Source organism: Ranitomeya imitator, chromosome 3 (assembly GCF_032444005.1).
Source record: "Ranitomeya imitator isolate aRanImi1 chromosome 3, aRanImi1.pri, whole genome shotgun sequence".
Taxonomy (NCBI): Eukaryota; Metazoa; Chordata; class Amphibia; order Anura; family Dendrobatidae; genus Ranitomeya; species Ranitomeya imitator.
This window is the reverse complement of record NC_091284.1, coordinates 12,694,668-12,713,847: the sequence shown is the minus strand read 5'-3', so window position 1 is coordinate 12,713,847 and position 19,180 is coordinate 12,694,668. Positions and strand designations below refer to the sequence as shown.

The following is a 19,180-nucleotide window of genomic DNA, read 5'->3' as shown; positions in this document are numbered from 1 at the left end:
AGTGGAACTGAGAGAAGAACAAGGACCATCTGTCCTGGCGAGAATTTAGCCGCTGGGCTGTTTGCAGATATAACAAATTTTTGTGGTCCGTGAAGACTTGAAAGGGAAAACGAGCCCCCTCCAAAAGATGTCTCCATTCTGAGAAACCCAGCTTCATCGCTAGCAACTCCCTGTCCCCAATGGAATAATTTCTCTCCGCAGGTGTGAAGGTCTTGGAGAAGAAGAAGCACGGATGCTTCCGACCTTGAGCATCCTTTTGGAAGAGGACTGCTCCTGCCCCAACGGAAGAGGCATCCACCTCCATTATGAACGGCTTATCAACATTGGGACGATGTAGGATGGGAGCGCTAGCAAAATGGGACTTAATAGAAGAAAAGGCCCTGGAGACCTCTTCAGACCACAATTTGGGATTTGCTCCCTTCTTGGTGAGGGCTACCAAGGGAGCTACCAAAGTTGAGAAGTGGGGAATGAACTGGCGGTAATAATTAATGAACCCCATAAAGCGCTGCACCGCTTTAAGAGAATGGGGTTCTTGCCAGTCCATCACAGCCTGTAGTTTGGCAGGATCCATAGCCAATCCCTGGGTGGAAATAATATAGCCCAGGAAAGGTAAAGACTCCTGCTCAAACATACACTTCTCCAACTTTGCATAGAGAGAATTTGCCCATAAGAGGTCGAAGACTCTGCCAACATCTCTCCGGTGGGCGTCAATATCTGGAGAAAAGATGAGAATATCATTCAGATAGAATAGACTACAACCGAGGTGGAAAGCATATCCCGGAAGATGTCGCTGACAAAGTCTTGGAAAACGGCTGGGGCATTACAGAGCCCGAAGGGCATCACCAGATACTCATAGTGCCCATCTCTGGTGTTAAACGCCATCTTCCATTCGTCCCCCTCACGGATGCGAATCAGGTTATAAGCACCCCGCAAATCTAATTTGGTAAATACCGTAGCTCCCCGTAGCCTATCAAAAAGCTCAGAAATCAGGGGCAGCGGATACTTATTCTTAACGGTGATGGCGTTAAGACCCCTGTAATCTATGCAAGGACGTAATTCTCCGTTCTTCTTCTGCACGAAGAAGAACCCTGCCCCTGCTGGTGACACTGACTTCCTAATGAACCCTCTTGCCAAATTCTCCTGGATGTATTGGGACATAGCCTCCATTTCCGGGAGAGAGAGGGGATAGACACGTCCCCGAGGAGGTTCTGCTCCAGGCAAGAGATCTATGGGACAGTCATAGGGATGGTGAGGTGGAAGGGTCTCCGCAGCCTTTTTGGAGAAGACGTCTGCATAGGACCAATAGTATTTGGGAAGAGAAGAGAGATCTGCGGGTATCTCAGTGGTGGAAACCTGAACGCACTCTTTCACACATCTGCCCTTACAGGATTCACTTCAACCCAATATCCTCCCAGAGGTCCACTCAATATGTGGGGAGTGGAAACAGAGCCAGGGTATTCCCAGCAGAATCTCATCCATTCCCTCGGGAAGGACAAGAAGGGAAATTATCTCCTGGTGGGATGGGGACATAGCTAACGTGAAAGGGACAGTCTGGTGTGTGATCTGAGATGGAAGTGTTGACCCGTTCACTACTCTAACAGTCACCGGTTTGGCGAGCATCACCAGAGGTATTGCATGGCGCAGAGCAATAGCCGAGGACATGAAATTCCCCTCTGCTCCAGAGTCTACACAAAGCTCGACTGTTAGAGAGTAAGAGCCTAATATGATTGTTCCCTTGAAGGACAGCTTGGAGGAAAATGCCGTTGTGTCTAGAGAACCTCCTCCAACGGTTACTAGACGCGATCGTTTACCCAATCGCCGTGAACATTTATTGGCATAATGTCCTTCTTGTTGGCAATTTCTGCAAACCACATGTACTCGAGCGGTCCAAGACTTAGGTCCCGCTCGAGAAACCTCCATGGCCTCATGGGAGTCGGACGCCTGAACGGAAGATTCTAGAGGTCTGGCAAAGGTGGGAGCCAGCCGAAACCTCTGCCTACACTGGGCCCGCTCCAACCTCTGCTCGTTAAAACAGAGGTCGATGCGGGTAGATATAGAAATAAGCTCCTCCAGTGTGGCGGGAATCTCCCTGGTGCCAAGGCGTCCATCACATGGTCTGCCAGTCCTCTCCAGAACACCGGAATAAGGACTTTATCCGGCCACTCCAGCTCAGAGACCAGAGTCCGGAATTGGACGGCGAACTGGCTGACCATGGACGAACCCTGGGTTGTTGCCAACAATTGGAGCACGGTATCGTGGGTGACACGATGTCCCAAAAAGACCTGTTTCAGAGCGTCCAGTAAGAGAGGAGCACTCTGCACCACATGATCATTGCGCTCTCATAGCGGCATTGCCCACTCCAACACTCTGACCGACAAGAGGGATAAAATAAATACCACTTTCGCCCGTTCCGTAGGAAAACGTGCAGCCAGAAGCTCAAGATGTATGGAGCACTGACTCACGAGTCTCCGACATTGCTTACGGTCACCAGCAAACTTGTCTGGAAGCGGGAGACGGGATAAAGTCGGAGCAGGGGTGGCAGAGGACAAACTGGCTGCAGCTACACTTGCTGCCTGAACAGCGACTGCGGTAACATCCACAGCTGAGGTTGTGCGCTCGAGAGCCGCCAACCTACCCTCCAGCTGCTGGATGTACCGCTGTAAACGCTGATCGTCCGCCATTTACTAGCCAGACCCTGGCACTAGTGTACTGTTAGGGCTAGCGGAACGCACCGAGAAAATAGAGATGTTTATTATAAATGGTGCGTTCGCAGCCCGGGGTCCACCGTGCAGGAGGAACCTGCTGCTAGCGAATGGCGGCACTGTTTGGCGGTATAGACTAGCTCTGTTTCTCCACAGAGTAGCCGTGAAAGGGAAGCACTGCGCCCTGTTAGCCTCACAGGAGCACAAGCTTACTGCCAAGCTGATAGCAGTCAGTGGTTATGCGACATGCAATCTCCTTACCGGAGAAGCCGGTATTCTAGGGGCTTATTTCAGCCGGGTCCCTGAACACACTCATACAATCTCCTCACCGGAGGTGCCGGTATTCTAGGGGCTTATTTCAGCCGGGTCCCTGAACACACTCATGCATAAGAAAGTCAATCTCCAAGAAACGCAGTAGCCCGCACCACCTCCTAATTGCACAGCTGAGCTCTCACGCCTGAAACAGGGATGTGACCGCCGGACCTCGGGTGCTTCTGCCGACAACACATTCCAATAGATCCGATAAAGATAAAGAAAGGCAGCACTCACCGATCCTTCCAACTGACCTGTAGAAGCGCCAGGAGGGCGCGAAACGGCCGTCGTCAGGCCTGCTGCACTCTATTCATCTGTACCCCCGGCCGTGAAGACTTTTAATGTTACAATAAAGATACCTGTCTTGGAAGGATCGATGAGTGCTGCCTTTCTTTATCTTTATCGGATCTACACTCATGCATAACCACACTGGCGCAAAGCACATATATGAATTGACACTAGCGCAAGGCCGTGCGGCCATGCAAGCCTTATAAAGCTGTAGCAAGTAAAAGACCTTCCTAGAAGGACCAATGAGAGACTGCCATACTTGAGCATGTGACCCTAAATCTCCACTGAGAGATCTTGCCCTGGGCATGCTCAGTGTGTGCAAAGCAGGACTTAGTCCTAGCACTTAAAGGACCTTCCTGAAAGGACCAATGGACTTAGCTGCAGTATCTGACCATGTGACCCTCGATCTCCACTGAGAGATCTTACTCAGGGCATGCTCAGAATGAGAAAAGCAGGACTTAGTCCCAGAAGCGTCTGCTCGCCGCTGCCCAGCACTGACCTCAATGGCAGAAGCAGGAAAAGCAGCAGTAACTCTTTGTACACAGTGAGACTGAGCAAGACGCTGGGACCGACGTCTCCGCGGAGCAGACTCCACTGCGGCAGGAGAAGAATGGGATACCGCAGCGGAGGTGGCCCGAGATTCCCCCTGTGCAGAGGTGGGAACTCGACCCCTAACACATTGGAGAACAACTTTTGGGGTCCAATTTCTCCTGTTACCCTTGGGAAAATGCGAAACTGGGGGCTAAAAAAAAATTTTTGTGGGGAAAAAAAGGATTTTTTTATTTTCACGGCTCTGCGTTATAACCTGTAGTTAAACACTTGGGGATTCAAAGTTCTCACAACACATCTAGATAAGTTCTTTGGGGGGTCTAGTTTCCAATATGGGGTCACTTGTGGGGGTTTCTACTGTTTAGGTACATTAGGGGCTCTGCAAACGCAATGTGACGCCTGTAGAACATTCCATCTAAGTCTGCATTCCAAATGGCGCTCCTTCCCTTCCGAGCTCTCCCATGCGCCCAAACGGTGGTTCCCCCACATATGGGGTATCAGCGTACTCAGAACAAATTGGACAACAACTTTTGGGGTCCAATTTCTCCTGTTACCCTTGGGAAAATACAAAACTGGGGGCAAAAAAATAATTTTTGTGGGAAAATTTTTATTTTTTTATTTTCACGGCTCTGCGTTATGAACTGTAGTGAAATACTTGGGGGTTCAAAGCTCTCACAACACATCTAGATGAGTTCCTTAGTGGGTCTACTTTCCAAAATGGTGTCACTTGTGGGGGGTTTCAATGTTTAGGCACATCAGGGGCTCTCCAAATTCAACATGGCATCCCATCTCAAGTCCAGTCAATTTTGCATTGAAAAGTCAAATGGCGCTCCTTCCCTTCCGATCTCTCCCTTGCGCCCAAACAGTGGTTTACCCCCACGTATGGGGTATCAGCGTACTCAGGACAAATTTTACAACAACTTTTGGGGTCCAATTTCTTCTCTTACCCTTGGTAAAATAAAAAATTGGGGCGAAAAGATAATTTTTGTGAAAAAATATGATTTTTTATTTTTACGGCTCTGCATTAAAAACTTCTGTGAATCACTTAATGGGTCAAATTGCTCACCACACATCTAGATAAGTTCCTTAGGGGGTCTACTTTCCAAAATGGTATCACTTGTGGGGGGTTTCAATGTTTAGGCACATCAGGGGCTCTCCAAACGCAACATGGTTGTCCCATCTCAATTCCAGTCAATTTTGCATTGAAAAGTCAAATGGCGCTCCTTCCCTTCCGAGCTCTGCCATGCACCCAAACAGTGGTTTACCCCCACATATGGGGTATCGGCGTACTCAGGACAAATTGTACAACTTTTGGGGTCCAATTTCTCCTGTTACCCTTGGGAAAATACAAAACTGGGGGCTAAAAATAATTTTTGTGGGAAATTTTTTATTTTCACGGCTCTGCGTTATGAACTGTAGTGAAACACTTAGGGGTTCAAAGCTCTCACAACACATCTAGATGAGTTCCTTAGGGGATCTACTTTCCAAAATGGTGTCACTTGTGGGGGGTTTCAATGTTTAGGCACATCAGTGGCTCTCCAAATGCAACATGGCGTCCCATCTCAAGTCCAGTCAATTTTGCATTGAAAAGTCAAATGGCGCTCCTTCCCTTCCGAGCTTTGCCATGCGCCCAAACAGTGGTTTACCCCAACATATGGGGTATCAGCGTACTCAGGACAAATTGTACAACAACTTTTGTGGTCCATTTTCTCCTTTTACCCTTGGTAAAATAAAACAAATTGGAGCTGAAGTAAATTTGTTGTGAAAAAAGTTAAATGTTCATTTTTATTTAAACATTCCAAAAATTCCTGTGAAACACCTGAAAAGTTAATAAACTTCTTGAATGTGGTTTTGAGCACCTTGAGGGGTGCAGTTTTTAGAATGGTGTCACACTTGGTTATTTTCTATCATATAGACCCCTAAAAATGGCTTCAAATGAGATGTGGTCCCTAAAAAAAAATGTTGTAAAAATGAGAAATTGCTGGTCAACTTTTAACCCTTATAACTCCCTAACAACAAAAATTTTGGTTCCAAAATTGTGCTGATGTAAAGTAGACATGTGGGAAATGTTACTTATTAAGTATTTTGTGTGACACATCTCTGTGATTTAATTGCATAAAAATTAAAAGTTGGAAAACTGCAAAATTTTCAAAATTTTTGCCAAATTTCCATTTTGTTCACAAATAAACGCAGGTAATATCAAAGAAATGTTACCACTATCATGAAGTACAATATGTCACGAGAAAACAATGTCAGAATCACCAGGATCCGTTGAAGCGTTCCAGAGTTATAACCTCATAAAGGGACAGTGGTCAGAATTGTAAAAATTGGCCCGGTCATTAACGTGCAAACCACCCTTGGGGGTAAAGGGGTTAAGGTTCCTGAAGGTGTGAAAATGACCTCTGCAAAGTATATAGAGTTTCTGACTGACAACTTTCTTCCATGATCTAAAAAGCAGAAACGTGTCTTCAGGAGCAAAATCATCTTCATGCTGACAATGCCCCATCTCAGGCCGGCGTCACACACAGCGTATGAAAATACGGTCCGTATATTACAGCCGTAATACGCTGAAAAGTCCCGAAAATAGTGGTCTGTAGCTCCTCCGTAGGCAGGGTGTGTCACCGTTTTTTGTGCATGGCATCCTCCGTATGTAATCCGTATGGCAACCGTAATGCGTGTTTTTATCGCAGGCTTGCAAAACCGACATACGGCTATACAAGGGATCCATGTGTAAAAAAATAAATAAAATAAAATATATATATATATATATATATATATATATAGACAGTATATATATGTCAGTAGACACATATATGTATATATATATTAATATTTCATCCAGCGCGATATAGCAGAAAGCCGGTAATTCAATTACCGGCTTTTGCTTTCTCCTTCCTAAACCCGACATGATATGAGACATGGTTACATACAGTAAACCATCTCATATCACCATTTGTTTTGCATATTCCACACTACTAATGTTAGTAGTGTGTATGTGCAAAATTTGGCTATTCTAGCTAGTAAATTAAGGGGTTAAATGGCGGAAAAAATTGGCGTGGGCTCCCGCACAATTTTCTCCGCCAGAGTAGTAAAGCCAGTGACTGAGGGCAGATATTAATAGCCTGGAGAGGGTCCACGGTTATTGGCCCCCCCCTGGCTAAAAGCATCTGCCCCCAGCCACCCCAGAAAAGGCACATCTGGAAGATGCGCCTATTCTGGCACTTGGCCACTCTCTTCCCATTCCCGTGTAGCGGTGGGATATGGGGTAATGAAGGGTTAATGCCACCTTGCTATTGTAAGGTGACATTAAGCCTAATTAATAATGGAGAGGCGTCAATTATGACACCTGTTGTGGGTTCTGTTTTTGGGCTCCATCTGGTGGTTACTAATGGTACTGGGTGACTTGTGTTCTCTGCGGTCTCTGGTGTCCACCTGTTCCATCAGGTTATGGGAGTTTCCTATTTAACCTGGCTTTTTTGTCATTTCCTCGCCGGCTATCAATGTAATCAGCGTGTCTTTTTACCTCTGCTACCTGCGTCTGTTATCTTCAGGACAAGCTAAGTTTTGATTTTCCTGTTCCACGTTTTGCTTAATTTTTGTCTTAGTCCAGCTTGCAGATATGTGATTCCTTGCTGCTGGTTGCTCTAGTGGGCTGAAATTACTCCTCATGTTCCATGAGTTGGCACATGAGTTCAAGTAATTTCAGGATGGTTTTTTGAAGGGTTTTTCGCTGACCGCGCAGTTCACTTTTGTATCCTCTGCTATCTAGCTTTAGCGGGCCTCATTTTTGCTGATTCTATTTTCATAACTACGTATGTGCTTTCCTCTCATTTCACCGTTATTACATGTGGGGGGCTGCTATTTCTGTGGGGTGTTTCTCTGGAGGCAAGTGAGGTCTGTGTTTCTTCTAATAGGGGAAGTTAATCCTTTGGCTGGCGCGAGACGTCTAGGAATCATCGTAGGCACGTTCCCCGGCTACTGCTAGTTGTGTGTTTAGGTTCAGGATCGCGGTCAGCTCAGGTTCCATCACCCTAGAGCTTGTTTTGTTTTTGTGCTTGTCCTTTTGTGATCCCCTGCCATTGGGATCATGACAGTATAGCCGGCCCGAAAAAATTTGTCATCGTTTTGGCTGAAGTAGGAGGAAAAGTAGTCTGAGGAAGTTTTTTTTTTTTTTTCCCCCTCCTCAGTGTTTGCTGCCTAGCCTTAATTGCAGCTTGGCTGCTTCTTTCCTCCTCTTAATCCTTGAATGGCTCTGACCTCAGCTGTTTATCATGGACGTCCAGAGTTTGGCTTCCAGCCTGAATAATCTTGCTGCTAAGGTTCAAAATATACAAGATTTTGTTGTACATACTCCTATGTCTGAACCTAGAATTCCTATCCCAGAGTTTTTTTCTGGAGATAGATCTAGTTTTCTGAATTTTAGGAGCAATTGCAAGTTGTTTCTTTCTTTGAAATCTCGCTCCTCTGGAGACCCTGCTCAGCAGGTCAAGATTGTTATATCTTTCCTGCGGGGTGACCCTCAGAATTGGGCATTTGCATTGGCACCAGGGGATCCTGCGTTGCTCAATGTGGATGCGTTTTTTCTGACATTGGGTTTGCTCTATGAGGAACCTAACCTAGAGATTCAGGCTGAAAAAGCTTTATTGGCTCTCTCTCAGGGGCAAGATGAAGCAGAAATATATTGTCAGAAATTTCGGAAATGGTCGGTGCTTACTCAGTGGAATGAGTGCGCTCTGGCTGCAAAATTCAGAGATGGCCTTTCTGAGGCCATTAAAGATGTTATGTGTTATGTCTGCTAATGAAAGGTGTAATGAAGGCAATCCAGAGACACAGTGTGCCTAGCAATCAGAGCGCACACAGTGATCTGACAAATACCCAAAAACAAAGAACGAGCTCTGAGACGTGGAAACTCTGTAGACTGCACACCTACCTATCCTAAACACAACTAAAAGCGGCTGTGGATTGCGCCTAGCAACTACCTATGCAACTCGGCACAGCCTAAGAAACTAGCTAGCCTGAAGATAGAAAAATAGGCCTGACTTGCCCCCAGAGAAATACCCCAAAGGAAAAGGCAGCCCCCCACATATAATGACTGTGAGTAAGATGAAAAGACAAAACGTAGGGATGAAATAGATTCAGCAAAGTGGGGCCCGATAATCTTAGACAGAGCGAGGATAGTAAAGCGAACTTTGCAGTCTACAAAAAAGCCTAAAGCAAAAACCACGCAAAGGGGGCAAAAAAGACCCACCGTGCCGAACTAACGGCACGGCGGTACACCCTTTGCTTCTCAGAGCTACCAGCAAAACAAAAGACAAGCTGGACAGAAAAAAAGCAACAAAATAGCAAAAAAGCACTTAGCTATACAGAGCAGCAGGTAACAGGAACAAGCAGTAGAAGCTCAGATCCAACACTGGAACATTGACAAGGAGCAGGGATAGCAGCATCAGGCGGAGTTAAGTAACGAAGCAGTTAACGAGCTCACCAGAACACCTGAGGGAAGAAGCTCAGAAGCTGCAGTACCACTTGTGACCACAGGAGTGAATTCAGCCACAGAATTCACAACAGTACCCCCCCTTTGAGGAGGGGTCACCGAACCCTCACCAGAGCCCCCAGGCCGACTAGGATGAGCCGCATGAAAGGCACGAACAAGATCGGGAGCATGAACATCAGAGGCAAAAACCCAGGAATTATCTTCCTGAGCATAACCCTTCCATTTAACCAGATACTGGAGTTTCCGTCTAGAAACACGAGAATCCAAAATCTTCTCCACAATATACTCCAATTCCCCCTCCACCAAAACCGGGGCAGGAGGCTCAACAGATGGAACCATAGGTGCCACGTATCTCCGCAACAACGACCTATGGAATACATTATGTATGGAAAAGGAGTCTGGGAGGGTCAAACGAAAAGACACAGGATTGAGAACCTCAGAAATCCTATACGGACCAATAAAACGAGGTTTAAATTTAGGAGAGGAAACCTTCATAGGAACATGACGAGAAGATAACCAAACCAGATCCCCAACACGAAGTCGGGGACCCACACGGCGTCTGCGATTAGCGAAAAGTTGAGCCTTCTCCTGGGACAAGGTCAAATTGTCCACTACCTGAGTCCAGATCTGCTGCAACCTGTCCACCACAGAATCCACACCAGGACAGTCCGAAGACTCAACCTGTCCTGAAGAGAAACGAGGATGGAACCCAGAATTGCAAAAAAAATGGAGAAACCAAGGTAGCCGAGCTGGCCCGATTATTAAGGGCGAACTCAGCCAACGGCAAAAAGGACACCCAATCATTCTGGTCAGCAGAAACAAAACATCTCAGATATGTTTCCAAGGTCTGATTGGTTCGTTCGGTCTGGCCATTAGTTTGAGGATGGAAAGCCGAGGAAAAGGATAGGTCAATGCCCATCCTACCACAAAAGGCTCGCCAAAACCTTGAAACAAACTGGGAACCTCTGTCAGAAACAATATTCTCAGGAATGCCATGCAACCGAACCACATGCTGAAAGAACAAAGGTACCAAATCAGAGGAGGAAGGCAATTTAGCCAAGGGCACCAGATGGACCATTTTAGAAAAGCGATCACAGACCACCCAAATGACTGACATCTTTTGAGAAACGGGAAGGTCAGAAATGAAATCCATCGAAATATGTGTCCAAGGCCTCCTTGGGACCGGCAAGGGCAAAAGCAACCCACTGGCACGAGAACAGCAGGGCTTAGCCCTAGCACAAATCCCACAGGACTGCACAAAAGTACGTACATCCCGTGACAGAGATGGCCACCAGAAGGATCTAGCCACTAACTCTCTGGTACCAAAGATTCCAGGATGACCAGCCAACACCGAACAATGAAGTTCAGAGATAAGTTTATTAGTCCACCTATCAGGGACGAACAGTTTCTCCGCTGGACAACGATCAGGTTTATTCGCCTGAAATTTTTGCAGCACCCGCCGCAAATCAGGGGAGATGGCAGACACAATGACTCCTTCCTTGAGGATACCCGCTGGCTCAGATAAACCCGGAGAGTCGGGCACAAAACTCCTAGACAGAGCATCCGCCTTCACATTTTTAGAGCCCGGAAGGTACGAAATCACAAAGTCGAAGCGGGCAAAAAATAACGACCAACGGGCCTGTCTAGGATTCAAGCGCTTGGCAGACTCGAGATAAGTCAAGTTCTTATGATCAGTCAATACCACCACGCGATGCTTAGCTCCTTCAAGCCAATGGCGCCATTCCTCGAATGCCCACTTCATGGCCAGCAACTCTCGGTTGCCCACATCATAATTACGCTCAGCGGGCGAAAACTTCCTGGAAAAGAAAGCACATGGTTTCATCACTGAGCAATCAGAACCTCTCTGTGACAAAACCGCCCCTGCTCCAATCTCAGAAGCATCAACCTCGACCTGGAACGGAAGAGAAACATCTGGCTGACACAACACAGGGGCAGAACAAAACCGACGCTTCAATTCCTGAAAAGCTTCCACAGCAGCAGAAGACCAATTAACCAAATCAGCACCCTTCTTGGTCAAACCGGTCAATGGTTTGGCAATGCTAGAAAAATTACAGATGAAGCGACGATAAAAATTAGCAAAGCCCAGGAATTTTTGCAGACTTTTCAGAGATGTCGGCTGAATCCAATCCTGGATGGCTTGGACCTTAACAGGATCCATCTCGATAGTAGAAGGGGTAAAGATGAACCCCAAAAATGAAACTTTCTGCACACCGAAGAGACACTTAGATCCCTTCACAAACAAAGAATTAGCACGCAGGACCTGAAAAACCATTCTGACCTGCTTCACATGAGACTCCCAATCATCTGAGAAGATCAAAATGTCATCCAAGTAAACAATCAGGAATTTATCCAGATACTCACGGAAGATGTCATGCATAAAAGACTGAAACACAGATGGAGCATTGGCAAGTCCGAACGGCATCACTAGATACTCAAAATGACCCTCGGGCGTATTGAATGCAGTTTTCCATTCATCTCCTTGCCTGATTCTCACCAGATTATACGCACCACGAAGATCTATCTTAGTGAACCAACTAGCCCCCTTAATCCGAGCAAACAAGTCAGATAACAATGGCAAGGGATACTGAAATTTAACAGTGATCTTATTAAGAAGGCGGTAATCAATACACGGTCTCAGCGAACCATCCTTCTTGGCTACAAAGAAGAACCCTGCTCCCAGTGGTGATGACGATGGGCGAATATGCCCCTTCTCCAGGGATTCCTTCACATAACTGCGCATAGCGGCGTGTTCGGGCACGGATAAATTAAATAATCGACCTTTAGGGAATTTACTACCAGGAATCAAATTGATAGCACAATCACAATCCCTATGCGGAGGTAGGGCATCGGACTTGGGCTCTTCAAATACATCCTGATAATCAGACAAGAACTCTGGGACCTCAGAAGGGGTGGATGACGAAATCGACAAAAATGGAACATCACCATGTACCCCCTGACAACCCCAGCTGGATACCGACATGGAATTCCAATCCAATACTGGATTATGGGTTTGTAGCCATGGCAACCCCAACACGACCACATCATGCAGATTATGTAGCACCAGAAAGCGAATAACTTCCTGATGTGCAGGAGCCATGCACATGGTCAGCTGGGCCCAGTACTGAGGTTTATTCTTGGCCAAAGGTGTAGCATCAATTCCTCTCAATGGAATAGGACACCGCAAAGGCTCCAAGAAAAACCCACAACGTTTAGCATAATCCAAATCCATCAGATTCAGGGCAGCGCCTGAATCCACAAACGCCATGACAGAAAACGACGACAAAGAGCATATCAAGGTAATGAACAGAAGGAATTTGGACTGTACAGTACCAATGACGGCAGACCTAGCGGACCGCTTAGTGCGCTTAGGACAATCAGAAATAGCATGAGTGGAATCACCACAGCCCATTCAGACGTCTGTATTCCTGCCGTTCAACTCTGGTCATAGTCCTATCGCACTGCATAGGCTCAGGTTTAACCTCAGGCAATACCGCCAAATGGTGCACAGATTTACGCTCGCGCAAGCGTCGACCGATTTGAATGGCCAAAGACAAAGACTCATTCAAACCAGCAGGCATAGGAAAACCCACCATGACATCCTTAAGAGCCTCAGAGAGACCCTTTCTGAACAAAGCTGCCAGCGCAGATTCATTCCACTGAGTGAGTACTGACCATTTCCTAAATTTCTGACAATATACTTCTATATCATCCTGACCCTGGCACAAAGCCAGCAAATTTCTCTCAGCCTGATCCACTGAATTAGGCTCATCGTACAGCAATCCGAGCGCCAGGAAAAACGCATCGACACTACTCAATGCAGGGTCTCCTGGCGCAAGAGAAAATGCCCAGTCTTGAGGGTCGCCGCGCAAAAAAGAAATAACAATCAAAACCTGCTGAATAGGATCACCAGAAGAATGAGGCTTCAAGGCCAGAAATAGCTTACAATTATTTTTGAAACTTAGAAACTTTGTTCTATCTCCAAAAAACAAATCATGAATAGGAATTCTTGGTTCTAACATATTTTTCCGATCAATAGCATCTTGAATCTTCTGTACATTTAAAACGAGATTATCCATTGAAGAGCACAGACCCTGAATATCCATGTCCACACCTGTGTCCAGAATCACCCAAATGTCTAGGGGAAAAAAAAAAAAATGAACACAGAGCAGAGAAAAAAAAAAAAAAAAAAAATGATGTCAGAACTTTTTCTTTCCCTCTATTGAGAATCATTAGTTGGCTCCTTGTACTGTTATGTCTGCTAATGAAAGGTGTAATGAAGGCAATCCAGAGACACAGTGTGCCTAGCAATCAGAGCGCACACAGTGATCTGACAAATACCCAAAAACAAAGAACGAGCTCTGAGACGTGGAAACTCTGTAGACTGCACACCTACCTATCCTAAACACAACTAAAAGCGGCTGTGGATTGCGCCTAGCAACTACCTATGCAACTCGGCACAGCCTAAGAAACTAGCTAGCCTGAAGATAAAAAAATAGGCCTGACTTGCCCCCAGAGAAATACCCCAAAGGAAAAGGCAGCCCCCCACATATAATGACTGTGAGTAAGATGAAAAGACAAAACGTAGGGATGAAATAGATTCAGCAAAGTGGGGCCCGATAATCTTAGACAGAGCGAGGATAGTAAAGCGAACTTTGCAGTCTACAAAAAACCCTAAAGCAAAAACCACGCAAAGGGGGCAAAAAAGACCCACCGTGCCGAACTAACGGCACGGCGGTACACCCTTTGCTTCTCAGAGCTACCAGCAAAACAAAAGACAAGCTGGACAGAAAAAAAGCAACAAAATAGCAAAAAAGCACTTAGCTATACAGAGCAGCAGGTAACAGGAACAAGCAGTAGAAGCTCAAATCCAACACTGGAACATTGACAAGGAGCAGGGATAGCAGCATCAGGCGGAGTTAAGTAACGAAGCAGTTAACGAGCTCACCAGAACACCTGAGGGAAGAAGCTCAGAAGCTGCAGTACCACTTGTGACCACAGGAGTGAATTCAGCCACAGAATTCACAACAGTTATGGTGGGGTTCCAGGCGCCTACAGGTCTGAATGAGTCCATGACTATGGCTATTCAGATTGATCGGCGTTTACGGGAGCGCAAACCTGTGCACCATTTGGCGGTGTCTTCTGAACAGGCACCTGAGATAATGCAATGTGATAGAATTCAGTCCAGAAGTGAACGGCAAAATTATGGGCGGAAAAATGGATTGTGTTTTTATTGTGGTGATTCAGCTCATGTTATATCAGCATGCTCTAAACGCACAAAAAAGGTTGATAAGTCTGTTGCCATTAGTACTTTACAGTCTAAGTTCATTCTGTCTGTGACTCTGATTTGTTCATTATCATCCATTTCCGTCGATGCCTATGTGGATTCAGGCGCTGCCCTGAGTCTTATGGATTGGTCATTTGCCAATCGCTGTGGGTTTAGTCTGGAACCTCTGGAAGTTCCTATTCCTTTGAAAGGAATTGACTCTACACCTTTGGCTATGAATAAACCTCAGTACTGGACACAAGTGACCATGCGTATGACTCCCGTTCATCAGGAGGTGATTCGCTTCCTGGTACTGTATAATTTACATGATGTCTTAGTGCTTGGTCTGCCATGGTTACAAACTCATAACCCAGTCCTGGACTGGAAAACAATGTCTGTGTTAAGCTGGGGATGTCAGGGGGTTCATGATGATGCATCTCCGATTTCTATCGCTTCTTCTACTCCTTCTGAGGTTCCGGTATTTTTGTCTGATTATCGGGAGGTTTTTGAGGAGCCTAAGCTCAGTTCGCTTCCTCCTCACAGGGATTGTGATTGTGCTATAGATTTGATTCCTGGCAGTAAATTCCCTAAAGGTCGTTTGTTCAATCTGTCAGTGCCAGAGCATACTGCTATGCGGAATAATGTTAAGGAGTCCTTGGAAAAGGGACATATCCGTCCATCTTCGTCCCCTTTGGGTGCAGGTTTTTTTTTCGTGGCCAAAAAAGATGGTTCCTTGAGGCCTTGCATAGATTATCGTCTTTTGAATAAGATTACAGTCAAATATCAGTATCCTTTGCCATTGTTGACTGATTTGTTCGCTCGCATTAAGGGGGCTAAATGGTTCACTAAGATTGATCTTCGGGGTGCGTATAATCTTGTGCGGATAAGGCAGGGTGATGAGTGGAAAACCGCATTTAATACGCCTGAGGGCCATTTCGAGTATTTGGTGATGCCTTTTGGACTTTCTAATGCTCCTTCTGTCTTCCAGTCTTTTATGCACGATATTTTCCGTGAATATCTGGATAAATTTATTATCGTGTATTTGGATGATGTTTTGGTTTTTTCTGATGACTGGGAGTCTCATGTTCAGCAGGTCAGGAAAGTGTTTCAGGTCCTGCGGGCCAATTCTTTGTTTGTAAAAGGTTCTAAATGTCTCTTTGGAGTCCAGAAGATTTCATTTTTGGGGTATATTTTTTCCCCTTCTACTATTGAGATGGATCCCGTCAAGGTTCAGGCTATTTGTGACTGGACGCAGCCTACATCTCTTAAGAGTCTACAGAAGTTCTTGGGCTTTGCTAATTTTTATCGTCGCTTCATAACTAATTTTTCTAGTGTTGTTAAGCCTTTGACGGATTTGACTAAGAAGGGTGCTGATGTTACTGATTGGTCTCCTGCGGCTGTGGAGGCCTTTCAGGAACTTAAGCGCCGGTTTTCTTCTGCTCCTGTGTTGCGTCAGCCAGATACGTCGCTTCCTTTTCAGGTTGAGGTTGATGCTTCCGAGATCGGAGCGGGGGCGGTTTTGTCACAGAGAAGCTCCGATGGCTCAGTGATGAAGCCATGTGCGTTCTTTTCTAGAAAATTTTCGCCCGCTGAACGGAATTATGATGTTGGTAATCGGGAGCTTTTGGCCATGAAGTGGGCATTTGAGGAGTGGCGTCATTGGCTTGAGGGTGCTAGACATCGTGTGGTGGTCTTGACTGATCACAAAAATCTGATGTACCTTGAGTCTGCCAAGCGTCTGAATCCTAGACAGGCTCGTTGGTCACTGTTTTTCTCCCGTTTCAATTTTGTGGTTTCATACCTGCCAGGTTCAAAGAATGTGAAGGCGGATGCTCTTTCTAGGAGTTTTGTGCCTGACTCCCCTGGAAATTCTGAGCCCACTGGTATCCTTAGGGATGGGGTGATTTTGTCGGCTGTCTCCCCAGACTTGCGACGTGCTTTGCAGGAGTTTCAGGCGGATAAACCTGATCGTTGTCCGCCGGAAAGACTGTTTGTTCTGGATAATTGGACCAGTAGAGTCATCTCCGAGGTCCATTCTTCTGTGTTGGCAGGTCATCCTGGAATATTTGGTACTAGAGACTTGGTGGCCAGGTCTTTTTGGTGGCCTTCCTTGTCGAGGGATGTGCGTTCTTTCGTGCAGTCTTGTGGAGTTTGCGCTCGGGCTAAGCCTTGCTGTTCTCGGGCCAGTGGATTGTTGTCACCTTTGCCTATCCCGAAGAGGCCTTGGACGCACATTTCCATGGACTTTATTTCGGATCTCCCTGTCTCTCAAAAAATGTCCGTCATATGGGTTGTGTGTGACCGCTTTTCTAAGATGGTTCATCTGGTACCCTTGCCTAAGTTACCTTCCTCCTCTGAGTTGGTCCCTCTGTTTTTTCAAAACGTGGTCCGTTTGCATGGCATTCCGGAGAACATCGTTTCTGACAGGGGATCCCAGTTTGTGTCTAGATTTTGGCGGACGTTCTGTGCTAAGATGGGCATTGATTTGTCCTTTTCGTCTGCATTCCATCCCCAGACGAATGGCCAGACGGAACGAACTAATCAGACTTTAGAAACTTATTTAAGGTGTTTTGTTTCTGCTGATCAAGATGACTGGGTTTCCTTTTTGCCGCTTGCCGAGTTTGCCCTTAATAATCGGGCTAGTTCTGCTACCTTGGTTTCTCCTTTCTTTTGTAATTCGGGGTTTCATCCTCGTTTTTCCTCTGGTCAGGTGGAGCCTTCTGATTGTCCTGGAGTGGACATGGTGGTGGATAGGTTGCATCAGATTTGGAGTCATGTGGTGGACAATTTGAAGTTGTCCCAGGAGAGGGCTCAGCAGTTTGCTAATCGCCGTCGCCGCGTGGGTCCTCGACTTCTTGTTGGGGACTTGGTGTGGTTGTCTTCTCGTTTTGTTCCTATGAAGGTCTCTTCTCCTAAGTTCAAGCCTCGGTTCATCGGTCCCTATAGGATCTTGGAAGTTCTTAACCCTGTGTCGTTTCGTTTGGATCTCCCGGCATCGTTTGCTATTCATAATGTGTTCCATCGGTCGTTGTTGCGGAAGTATGAGGTACCTGTTGTTCCTTCGCTTGAGCCTCCTGCTCCGGTGCTGGTGGAGGGTGAATTGGAGTATGTTGTGGAGAAGATCTTGGATTCTCGTGTTTCCAGACGGAAACTCCAGTATTTGGTCAAGTGGAAGGGTTATGGTCAGGAGGATAATTCTTGGGTGATTGCCTCTGATGTTCATGCTGCCGATTTGGTCCGTGCTTTTCATAGGGCTCATCCTGGTCGCCCTGGTGGTTCTCGTGAGGGTTCAGTGACCCCTCCTCAAGGGGGGGTACTGTTGTGGGTTCTGTTTTTGGGCTCCCTCTGGTGGTTACTGATGGTACTGGGTGACTTGTGTTCTCTGCGGTCTCTGGTGTCCACCTGTTCCATCAGGTTATGGGAGTTTCCTATTTAACCTGGCTTTTTTGTCATTTCCTCGCCGGCTATCAATGTAATCAGCGTGTCTTTTTACCTCTGCTACCTGCGTCTGTTATCTTCAGGACAAGCTAAGTTTTGATTTTCCTGTTCCACGTTTTGCTTAATTTTTGTCTTAGTCCAGCTTGCAGATATGTGATTCCTTGCTGCTGGTTGCTCTAGTGGGTTGAAATTACTCCTCATGTTCCATGAGTTGGCACATGAGTTCAAGTAATTTCAGGATGGTTTTTTGAAGGGTTTTTCGCTGACCGCGCAGTTCACTTTTGTATCCTCTGCTATCTAGCTTTAGCGGGCCTCATTTTTGCTGATTCTATTTTCATAACTACGTATGTGCTTTCCTCTCATTTCACCGTTATTACATGTGGGGGGCTGCTATTTCTGTGGGGTGTTTCTCTGGAGGCAAGTGAGGTCTGTGTTTCTTCTAATAGGGGAAGTTAATCCTTCGGCTGGCGCGAGACGTCTAGGAATCATCGTAGGCACGTTCCCCGGCTACTGCTAGTTGTGTGTTTAGGTTCAGGATCACGGTCAGCTCAGGTTCCATCACCCTAGAGCTTGTTTTGTTTTTGTGCTTGTCCTTTTGTGATCCCCTGCCATTGGGATCATGACAGACACCTATCCATTATTAATCCAATACTAGTAAAGGGTTAAAAAAACACACACACATTATTAAAAATTAATTTAATGAAAAAAACACAAAGGTTGTTGTATTAATTTATTCTACTCTCAATCCACTCACTGAAGACCCTCGATCTGTAAATCAAAGAGCTCGAGATCATAAGAGGGCACCCTCTGCTGGTTGTCCTCATATGAACTTGAGCCAGGGAGCTTTCTAGGAAAGTTCCCACGATCTAGGAACAGCCAGCAGAGGGCGCCTCACCGCAAATGAAGCTAAATATAGGTCATTGACCTACTTTACCTTCATTCGCTGGGGTTTTGCCGGCAGGAGTAGCGCTGCATTAGCAGAACTCCTGCCTGCAAAATATTTAACCCCTTCAGATGGATTTACATCGTTGGACCTTACAGATCCTCAGAAGGTATGTATATTCTTGGTTTATTATTTTTTTTTTATTTACAGATCGAGGGTCTTCAGTGAGTGGA

At 46.1% G+C, this 19,180-nt stretch overlaps 1 protein-coding gene across 1 annotated transcript in view; it reads left to right on the top strand.

Annotated features, from left to right (window-relative positions):
* The window catches only part of LOC138671517 (uncharacterized), a 573,650-nt gene that overhangs the window by 66,174 nt on the left and 488,296 nt on the right, over nucleotides 1-19,180 (top strand). The window lies entirely within an intron of this gene.